The following is an 11160-nucleotide window of genomic DNA, read 5'->3' as shown; positions in this document are numbered from 1 at the left end:
TATACAGGTATTTTTGTCACAAGTGTATGATACATTGGTTTCACTGGAAAACTGAGTGATAATATCAAAGCACTTCACAGACTTTTGGTCTGACAAGATTCCTAGATTAATGTGTTAAAAATATTGTGGAGTGTAAAAATCCATAATTTGAAGAGTTTTATAGATACTATTTAACAAGTGGTGCTGAGTTGTATCACAGAAGAGTACAATGAGTCTTTCCTCTCCCATTCACGGACACCAAAAATGCCATTACTTTGTGTCAGTACTAGGTTTGAAGGTCTTATAAAATGGAGTTCTTAAAACATCTGCATGCTCAAACAAGTTTAAAATAGGCCAGTTGTGAAATTGGTGTGATGAATAACGATGAGTAAAAGGGTTTTTTATTTTCATGCTTTAGAGAAAATGCATTTTATGTATCAGTGTAAAAGATGGGGAAAGAAAGGAGGGAGAATGATCTAGAAAACATATGTAAAGTGTTCACAACTGACTGCAAGAAACTTTCCTTTATCATGGGTATAAAAGAAAAGCCTTTTTTTGCATCTAATGTTCATACTGGTTAAAATCCTAATGGGAATGTAAATAGGGTTTATGTCTTCCTTTAAAAAAAAAGTAAATATAACTAAATATTTCATCCAGTAATCAAGGTCTGAACAGTTTTTCAGGCTTGGAATACATAGCAACATAAAGGTAATTAAAACAGCAGCCTTGCATCTTTTAAAGGAGAAAAAAAAAGGCAAAGAAAATGGAATGGGTGATGTGGTACTAGAATTTTAATCCTGATATAATTCATTTCTGTTACATTGAGGATTCAATCATAATTAAGCCATATACACAGATTAAATTAACAGAAGCATTTCAAATAAATGTTGGTTTCAGTCATCAACTACCCATGAATTCCTGCCCAAGGATACTTAATCAGGATTAAATTTTCTATGAATAATTGAAAAACAAAATACTCACTGGATTTGTTATAATCCATGTTGGCACTGGGTTCTAAGTAGTTGCCATCTTCCATCCATTGTAATAAAGCCATTCTACTTTGTGATGCCCTAGCATCCAGAAAGCCAGTGTAAATATATACTTTATTGAAGTGCCTATTTATAGAGTATGATTAAATCATGCTGACACTTTTTTTCTTTCATAATATGAACATACCTATTGCCATTGTGAGTGAAATTTTTCATTTTGGATTTAGCTTAGTTTAGACTTCATATATGTATGTTTCTTCACAAAATGAATTTTATTTTGTAGTAAATCAGTGTTTGCTTCTTCTTAACAGGGTGTATTTGATTATGTGTCTGTGAAAATGTGAAGACACTGGTTCTAGCTTTAAAATAGCCCTAAGTTTTCCATTTATCTTTGCCTCAGTTATGAGCATAGTTGAAACATAAGTCTGTTCCATTTTAGTTTAGGGGCAAAATTAGATATTTGCCTTTGACTAAGGCAAAATGGCAACATGACAAAGTTGCTCATTAAATCATCTCCTTTCTTATTGTTTGTAATTCAGATCAAGAATGGCAGGTTGAGGCTGGAAAAGATGAGATATTATGATTTCACACCATCTTTAGAATGATTAAAAGATTAATTATTACATTCCTCTGATAACCACACAAAAATATTATTGGTTAAAACTTCAGTCTTTATTTCCTTGCTTATCTCTGTACTTTTCATCTTCTCAAGAAAAAAGCGTCTTGGTTTTGATAAGTCTCCAATAATGTAGTAAAAGAGTTCTATCTGTCCTCATGTATAAGGCTTCAAATTCACACATAAAATAGAATTTTCTGATAGACACAAGTACTGCTTTACACTTCATGATCCATCATGATAAAAGTTTTAATCTATGCAAAAAACCTCTATGTGACTTTCAGAAGAGGCACTCCATTTGTTTTGTTCTCCAGCAGTATTGTCTTACTTCCTGTAGTTCTTGTGACTTGACTTGGTCAGTGTTATGATACCATTCACCTTATTTTCACTTTATAGATACACCCCACAACAAATCATGGTTCATTGGTGTAAGTGTGAAACGTAAGGTGTTGTCTTTTGCATCCTTTCCACATTGCCCCATAAGTCAACAGGTAACAGTTTCTTAGTTTGGCCTTGGATCCAGTTACTTGAAAATAAATTTTAATTTTGCTCTTAATGTACTGTAGCAATGAAGTATCACTTTCTCATGGGAAGTGGTACAAAGGGCCTCTTAGCAGATAAGCAGTGCTCACCAGTTTGGTGTTATTAAATAATAAATGCACACTATAGCAGTATGTCACTATGACTGCAGTAATATTCAGTTAATTTTGTGCAGGATATCTTGGGGAGGTGGGAAATCTTCAGGTGTGACTAATGGACAAAGCCTCATACTTAACCTGTACTCTGTGTTGTAACTTACTGCCTCTGATCATGCCTGAGGAGTGGTTCAAGTATGTAAAAGTCTCTCTCTTCTTTCTAACTTACATCTCCTGGGAGAACAGCTGATAAGACCTTGCTTTTTTCATGCTTATCCACACTGTTACCCATTCTATCAATTTGATTTCATAACTTCGTCTTGAAAAAATAGCTTCCAGCCTTCTTCCAGTTGTCCTCAATCCGTGCATCTCAACTTGAAAACTATCCTTCTAAAATGTGATTTCTGTCACCAAAAAAAAAAATTGTTTTCTGTCACAGACTGGGGCTTTTGTGTGCATCAGGGAGTGCTGTGCCCTACATTGGGACTGCATTAAGTGACAGCAGTGGACAGAAGCACTCCTTCAGTTGCCCCCATAGCCCCAGTGTGTACAAGGTGTGTGTTTGTGCCTGCTGAAAGCTGCTGCTCACCTGGGGAATGTTCGCAGAGAACTTCAGCAGTTCCAGGCTCCCTAATGCCTCACCACTGCACGGGGCTGAAGCAGGGTCCCCCTGCAGGCAGCACTGCCCTTGCTGACCATGCTGAGCAGCACTGCTGAGGTTAGAGGACAGCAGCTCACCTGAGAGTTTCTGTGCGTTCTGTTTAGATAAAGTTGGGGTTACCGTGTCTGTTCATTCTATTGCCTGTGTGTTTCAGTGCTTGCAAAATAGGAGTGTGTATTGACAAGACTGAAGTTGGTTGTGCTCTCAAGAAATCCACTTCTCTGTGTGAGAGGGCATCATTTGGCCGGCCATCACCATTTCTGCTAGTGCAGATGCCAGTTTGTGTCAGCTGTAATTTACTGGCTGGCAGGGAGGATCTCAGTGTGGTAGACAAAAGGGTGAAATCACCAACTTGATCTACAGGACCCCCCACAAGCTCTCAGGAGGGATCATCCTGCATTGCTCCTCACCAGCAATGTGGAGGCTGGAGCAGTTCTGGGGCTCATTGCGAGTCTCCTCAGCTATTCACTCCCCTTCCATGTAGACTGTGTTTATTGTATATTTATTTAAAGTGCTTCAGGTAGGAAAATGAATATTTACAATTAAATATATGTAAATGGAAGTAGAAAGACTTGATTGGAAAAATACCAAGTTTCTAATACATATTACAATACTGAGACCTCCCACACAAGATAAACGTTTATAGCCAGATCTAAATGAATATTTCTGGTTCCTGTGCCAGTGGAAAGCCATGGAAGTATCAAGATCTTTTTGTTTGCATCTCAATCCTCTACAGAACTGAAAGAATGCTTTATTTGATTTGGTTTTAGTTTATTCTGTGCAATGTCCTGCCTCTAATTGATAGAATAAATGTTTATGGGGCTGGCCAATGCTGATGTTAGGCCAATGCTGTTTAACTCTTTGTGTGACTATGCAACGTACAAAGAGCAGGTTCTCCTTGCGAATGTCAAACATGAAAAGAGAAACTACTGAGCTGGCTTTCAAAGGATCCTTCTTTTCTAACTGCACTGATCTGACCAGGCTGTGGTTTTCCAGTGAACACTACATTCCTATTCCAGTTTTCCTTAAACCATTATTTTCTGCAAATCTATTTCCTGCCTCGTGAATTCTCTCTCCCACTGTGCTCTCTCTGCCCTCCCCTCTCCCCCTCTCTCATACATATGATTTTGAGTGTAATGGGTGTCATTTCTCTCTCTATCTCTCCATCTGTTCCCACGATCAACACTCACAGTCCAGCCCCTGCTTTGCATGTAGTGTATGTGTATTCTCTTTATCCCTGGCCTGTTTTGATTTTGCGCTTTTCCTGTCTCTCCTTTGCCCTCTGTGCCATCTTTCTAGTCTCCATAGCCATCAGAGACCTGAGGGTGTGGTTTGACATTGCAGCTAATTTGGGCTGTTAGCTGTCAAAAATAGTGTCCCTGTTCCCCTGGCTACACACTGCTCTCACTTCCCTTGAACTGACACTGGCTGTCACCTCGCAGTTTGGGTGAGAAATTGAGGAGTTAAACTGGTAAAAAAATCAGTCTTTAGCAGCAGCCAAGGAAAAAACAATTTAGTTCTCAATGATTTTAGGTCACCAAACCAGGTCCAACAAGCTTTGTTGAGTGCTGGTGACACTGCTGGAGATGGGGTTGGAAAGGCACATTGAAGAGAGGCCAGGACCCCTTTAGAAGTCTGGCTGCAAGGTTGGTCAGTTTTTCACAAGCTGTCAGCCCTTTAATTCCTCCATCTCTCTTCTCTAGGTCTGCTGCGTTTTGCATGCTGAGGGTTGGACTGTCCCTGCCCTCAACCATTGTCTCTCAACAGGAGTGTGTTGTTAGGGGCAGAGGAGTTCCAGCAAAAGAAAAACACTTCATCTGCTTTAAAGTGTTTTAACTTGAATTAAAGTTGTGCCTTTGCAGCCTTAAAAAGCAGCTGGGAGGTGTCACAAGCAGCCCCCAGTTTAAGGAAGTATTTTTGAGGAGAGAAAAGCCATGAAAACAGACACGACTGGAGTGGGTGCCATTTTTTTCAACAGATGGTAACACTGTGGTGGTAGAAGGCAACCAAGGACATCCTATGGCTTTTCACAAGGTCTGCCTGTGGGTAAGGAGAGACTTAATCCAAACAGCTGCAACCCAAAGAGCAAAGGTTTCCAGCAGCGGGTGCTCTGGAAGGTTGCCTTTATCTCTCGGCTGAGATGCATGACTTCAGGAGGCTCTGGTGGGATGGGGAGGATCTGTCTCACCCTGTGTTCAAGTGCTTCTGAGTTTGTCCAGTCTGGTGAGTGAGCTTGGCTTCTAATGCTTCTGCAACACCCCCCTCCAAAAAAATGAATTAATGGAATCTGCAAACAAGGTATCTCAGTAATCTCTCCTTTAATACAGTAGCCACAGCTAAAACAGTGTGTGTGCACCTTGTTAGTGTATACTTGTTTTTGCTTAGTTTCTCACCCTTCCAGCCTCTTTTAAAACAATGGCATTATTTTCAAATCAAATTTTATAAAATGAACATTGGAGTTGTTAAGAAGAGATCAAAATTTACATAAGACTTCTATGTAACCTATTACCTATGAAAATTTACTTCAGGCTGAAACATGTTTTCCAAAGTTTACAGCATACAAAACAAATGGGGTTTTAAAATTTCTTTACTTATGATTACCTTAAATTGTGTTTTCTAAAAGGGAAGGGGAAAAAAAACCTTGGAACCTTACCAGTTTAATTTGCATTTTGGCTCTGATGTAACTCAAAATAGATTAGATTAAAAAAGGAAATTTGGCAAGTGATTACTCAATTACATGATTTTACTGCTTTGGTATTTTGAAAATAAAAATGAACAGATCTGTTTTACTTTGAAAAGCGCCTGGTGCACGTGTGCTGTAACCACTTTTCAGAAACCATATGGAAGGTTCCCTACGCTGCATATGGCAATCCTACCCAGAGCTCAGATATGTATTTCTGTGATAGACTACACAGGATTCAGTCGGATCAGGGATATTAATGTCTACATTCAGATAGTGCTGTATCAAAGCACAGCAACCCTGCTGTAATGACTTTGGTGTAAAACATGGCAAGTTCCCAGTGACAGAGCTGTATGGCTCCTTTTTCATAAGAAGGAACTAAAATTGTTTGGAGCTAGTGCCAGGCCAGGAAGTTTGGAGGAATTTCAGGAAGGGTTACAATTACTATTTTGCAAGATAGAAAAGGTGAGCAGGATCAATAGATACTTTCAAAATATTTCATCATCTAGAGCTGCTCATCTCTAGCCTGCATGCCAAGGGTAGGAAGCCTCTGCTGGCCCCTGGAAGACCAAGCAAGTGGTGACAAACTCCCTGGAGTAAAAAAGCATTGATCCTCCACGTGGTGAGGGATGGGGTAGTACTGTGTCTTAAACTGGGTATCATCAGGATTGTCTGTAATTCCCATCACCCTCTTTTCATTAGCAAACTGGTAGGAGAAGATGGACCATCTGTCTTCCTGTCACTGATGTGTCCCCTTGGAGTCCCTAGGGCTATTTGTGGTTTTTCAGGTCTCCGAGAAATACAACGCTTTTGCAAATGTTTGTTTGGTGCCATGATCTGATCACTTGCCTGTCCTGCTCTGTAAAGCTGCTTGTGTCCTTAAAAGTTCCTCCACGTGCATGTGTGCAGCTGTCCCCTCAGTGCAAACATTACTGTGTGTCTGTTCCTTCACACAAAGGCAGCATCCCTGGCAAGGGATTTCACCAAAACAACCACAACTTCAAATGACAGAAACCTTACTTAGTGCCATCGCTGCCCTGACAAACTGTAGCACTTCATTTCAGTGAGGATTAAGACCTTCAGAACACTAATCTTGATGTAGTAATGATGATACAGACCCAAAGTCCTGACACACAAAGAGCAGAATATGCTGGGAAGTTAGAAATTAATAAATTCCTTATGAAAGAGTGGTGTGGAATGGAGGTGATGGGCTACAGGATTTCACTGTGGACTGCTGAGCCTGTGGATCTCCAGCAAAGCAGCCCTGTCTGAAGAGGGGTCAGTCACTACCTAGATGTCCCTCACACAAATGGCTGTTGCAGAGGGACAAGTGTTCTGCTGTTGCAGCAGGGAGACCCTGCTTCCATCCACCTCAATGTATTTCATTACATGGCATGTGAGTCTTGGTTGTCCTCTGCATCTTTGGTTTCATCTTTCTGCCTCTTACAAGTGACTGGGTTTGGGTACTATACACCTGATGTTTAACATACCTGTTTCTGAGAAATCTGTTAGATGGATCTTTGCTGTCTAAAATAAAGCACTTCTCAAGACCCTGAATTTCCTCATGTCTTTACTTTTCTCCTGTTTAAATGTGAAGCAATGGCCTTCATGGCCCTTCACTGCTGTGCCATTGTCTCCAATGGCATCAGTACAGGAAGATTGTTTCTGCTTCTCAGGATTTGAATATGTTTTGGTTTTCCCTCCTTCCTACTTTTGTGGGATGAGCTCAAACCTGGTCTCCGTCCCTCCAGGTCAGTGCTGGCACTGTCAATAGCCTGAGTCATCCCTGACAGTGGACAAAGCATGAAGCCTTTACTCAGTGACATGAGAGGAGCTGAGAGCTGCCATCATCCTCAAGTAATTCCAAGGGGGGAACGGCCATGCACTTACCAGAAGGGTTGATCACCTTCAAAGAAAAAGAAAAGCAAGCTTTTCCTACTACTGAGTTTGAGATATGTAGACAGTGAGTTTCAGTTTCTTATCTCTGAGGTCAGGGACCAGAATGTGCAGCGGTGTGTGTGTGAGCGGATGTCACTATTGTGACTTTATAAGTTCTGTGCTGGGGGAAGCAGCAAACCTAGGGCTTCTGTTCTGGAGATGAAAATAGGATGATAGAACCAGGGCAGGAAGAAACCGCTTCCCGGTCACCATATCCTGGTGGAATTGTTGCAATTCATGTATTATTCAAAGTCTAGATTTCGTGGCCAAGTCTTAAATTAACCTTTGAGTTATCTGGAAAGCCTCTTCTTCGCTGTCGAGTATGAGGCTTTCCCAAGCAAACGCCCTCACTCCTCACACACCTCACCCCCAGTCACGGCTGTTACTGCTCCAGAGGGAAAGAAATGCAAGCGGCGTCGCGGCTGAAAAGCTGCCTTAGGAGTCTATCCAGGTTAATTCCACGGAGCACGGCTGTGGCCGTGCAGGGCCCGTGAGCACCCACACCTCCCTCTCCTCAAGGCCGGGTCTGTAGCCGCGGTTTCCCGCGGAGAGGAAGGAAGCCCCCGCGAAAGGAAGCCTCTCGCCCGGGGAAGGCGGCTGCGGGCGGAGTCCCCGGGGCTCGGCGGGGCGCGGAGCGGGAGCGCGGCGGGCCGAGCCGTGCCGTGCCGGGCCGGGCCGTGCCGTGCCGGGCCGGGCCGTACCGTGCCGTGCCGTGCCGTGCCGGGCCGTGCCGTGCCGTGCCGTGCCGTGCCGGGCCGGGCCGTGCCGTGCCGGGCCGTGCCGTGCCGTGCCGTGCCGGGCCGGGCCGTGCCGTGCCGGGCCGTGCCGAGCCGGGCCGGGCGGTGCCGCCAGGGGGGGCCCTTGGGCCGCGGCCGCAGCCCCGGGGAAGCGGCTGCGAGCGGCCCCGGCCCCGCGAATCCAGCGGGACACGGCGCGGCCGGGCCGGGCGAGCAGCCTGCCCCGCGTCCTCTCCTAGCTTCGGGGGCCCGCGATCATTTATGATTTAGCTGTCTTCTTATTTTCTTTTCCCTTTTTTTTTTTTTTTTCCCACCAGCCGACGATTATTTCTATACACCTGACCCGCTATTTCACAGGCTCGGGAAAGCCCAGAGCGCGGCTGACAGCGAGTCCCAGCGAGTGAGGGGGAGAGGATGTGAGCAGAGAAGTTTAGGAAGATAAGTGTGAGAGAGGAAAAAATAAAACACCACCAACAAAAGCAACAAACAAAACGAATCTTTAGAAAAATCCCGAATGTCTGAACGTGTGTGTGCGTGTGTGTGTATATGTGTGATGCGTGTTTTCCTTCCTGCCAAAGCAGGATGTCAAATACTGTCCTTTCCCCCTCTTTTTTTAAAGCACGCTGAAAGGAAAATTCTTCACAGAATCTTAAAGAACTTTTTGACACAACAGCTGCAAAATCTATTTTCTAAACAAAGATTTATACATATTTATACGAGCTTAATCCAGATTTTTTTTTTAATAAATCATTCTCAGAACTGCAGAGGTAAACTATATGTAAATACCTCAAGTAATAGGCTTGTAGTGCAAATCACATCATTTTATCTTCAATTTTGCATTCGTTTTTCTGGCTTAAAGGTGCATCAGAGATATGCATTTTAGCATATTCAGAACACGGGGCGTGAAATTAAATGTTTGACAGAGTGAGAAAAATATACAGACTTTGGAGATGCCTTAAAAATAGTAATTTATGCAGATCTAGAGGAGTGAAATCATTTGCAATGGAGTGACCCTCTCTCCAGGAATTTTTTGCTCAGTGTTCTTCTCTAATCTCCTGCTGTATCTTCATTTTTCATTGAACTAGCCAGTTTTCTGCGAAGCAGTCTTGTAGATAAGGGAAGTGCTAAAAGAAGAAGAAAGAAGAAGCTCAGTGGGTCCGTTTCCATTGCACTTTTACCCAAGGCAATGGGCAGAATTTAACGGATTCCTTCCAACATATGTTTTTGCCAGATAAGTAAACAGTGTGTGTCGGAAATGAAAAAGCATTTGCAATTTAATGACATTACAGCTCTCAGCTTAGGCTGGCGTGCTGCGAGGCGAAAAGCAGAAAGAGAGAGGAGAGTAGAAAGAGAAAAAGAACAAAGTTCATCTTCCCTTTTGTGCATTTTTATCAAGGAAAATATTACTTCTTTCCCCCTCTTGTTCTCTTTTCTTTTTCTCTTTGCTTTTTTGTCTCACTCATCTACATTTTTTTCTTTTCTCTCCTTTTGTCTCCTCTGTTCACTTTTACCTTTTTCTTCCACTGCCACCGACTCGTTTCCTTTCACCACCCCCCCATTCCATTGTGTCGCCTTATTCATCTATTTGGCCCATTCAGTTTTTACCTATAAGGAGCTGTTTATCCAACAATGTATCTTTTTTTCTTTTTTTTTTTTTTTTCTGCCGTGTTGTACTCCCGGCGCTACAGCTCACAGTCAACAGGATTGTTGGAGGGATTATAACGTTTCATTTCAAAGCGCGACAAATCTGCTCGCCTTCCCTCTGTCCCCGCTCTCCCCAGACTCGCCGGTCCCCCGCAGATGCGCGGCACCCTCGGGGCCGGGATCGCCCCCACGTCCCCCCGGCAAACCCCGTCTGGGCCACCCCCGGGGCCGCCCCGCTCGGCACGGCGGCGGGGGAGCGGGGGCACCCCCGGGAAGGGGCAGGGGTGCGGGAAGGGCAGGGCAGGGAGAGCCTCCGCGCCCGCCGCCGCCGCCGCGGGACGCGCCCGCACCTCATCCCCCCGCTTCCCCCAGCCCCCATTAGGTGAGCGCTGCGAAGTGACGGGCTCCCACCCCAGGCTTTCCCTGGAGCTCGGGTGTAATTGAAAAAATACCTCCAGTCAGTGGCAAGTCCTATCTTACAGGCACATATCTGAAACGATGTTTAAACCAAAAAAAAAAAAAAAAAAAAAAAAAAAAAAAAAAAAAAAAAAAAAAAGATAAAACCACCAAAACAAAAAAGTGTTGTCTAAAAGATCCGTGCATGGGTTGGTTTGGGGTTGGGCTGGCTGGTTTGGTGGTTTTTCTTTATTTTATTTTCCTTTTTTTTTTTTTTTTTTTTTTTTTTTTTACCATGAAATTACATCTTCCGCATCTCCCAGATCCGGTACTTGGTAAGTAAAAAGGGAAATCTGTTTGGACATAAGGAGGTAAAGTAGCTAGAGGAGGTAATTTAATCATCCGAGGATATATTTCAATGTTTTTTCTGGTCTTCTAGGCATTAGCACTTTAAATTCATTATGTCTGTTTGACAGATATATGCAGCCTTAAGGATCTAAAAATGAAATCCAAGAAGTATAGCCTGCTAGAGGACATATATTGAAGTTAAGAGATTAAAACGGTCTAACCATTGCAAACAGAATGGAACATCTCGCATTTCTCATTCCTTATAAGCATGACTATTTTGCAGATGTTAAATACGGTCTGCTCTAATTATGAAGGAGGGGAGGGGGGGGTACCCGCTCAAGAGCCGAGGCTTTCTAACTTTTACATTGATGAAGTGGATATTAGAAAGACAATATTAGCTCCTGTGCTGTGTCTCGGGCTCGGGAAGTTTTACATGGGGGATTTTCTCTATCAATAATTTAATAAGGAGGGTGCAGTAGCAGGAGCAGCAGCCTCTCCTACATGCTTTAAAGACTCAAGAATCGTGCGTGAATTTCC

Source organism: Passer domesticus, chromosome 2 (assembly GCF_036417665.1).
Source record: "Passer domesticus isolate bPasDom1 chromosome 2, bPasDom1.hap1, whole genome shotgun sequence".
Taxonomy (NCBI): domain Eukaryota; kingdom Metazoa; phylum Chordata; class Aves; order Passeriformes; family Passeridae; genus Passer; species Passer domesticus.
Note: the sequence above shows the minus strand (reverse complement) of the source record.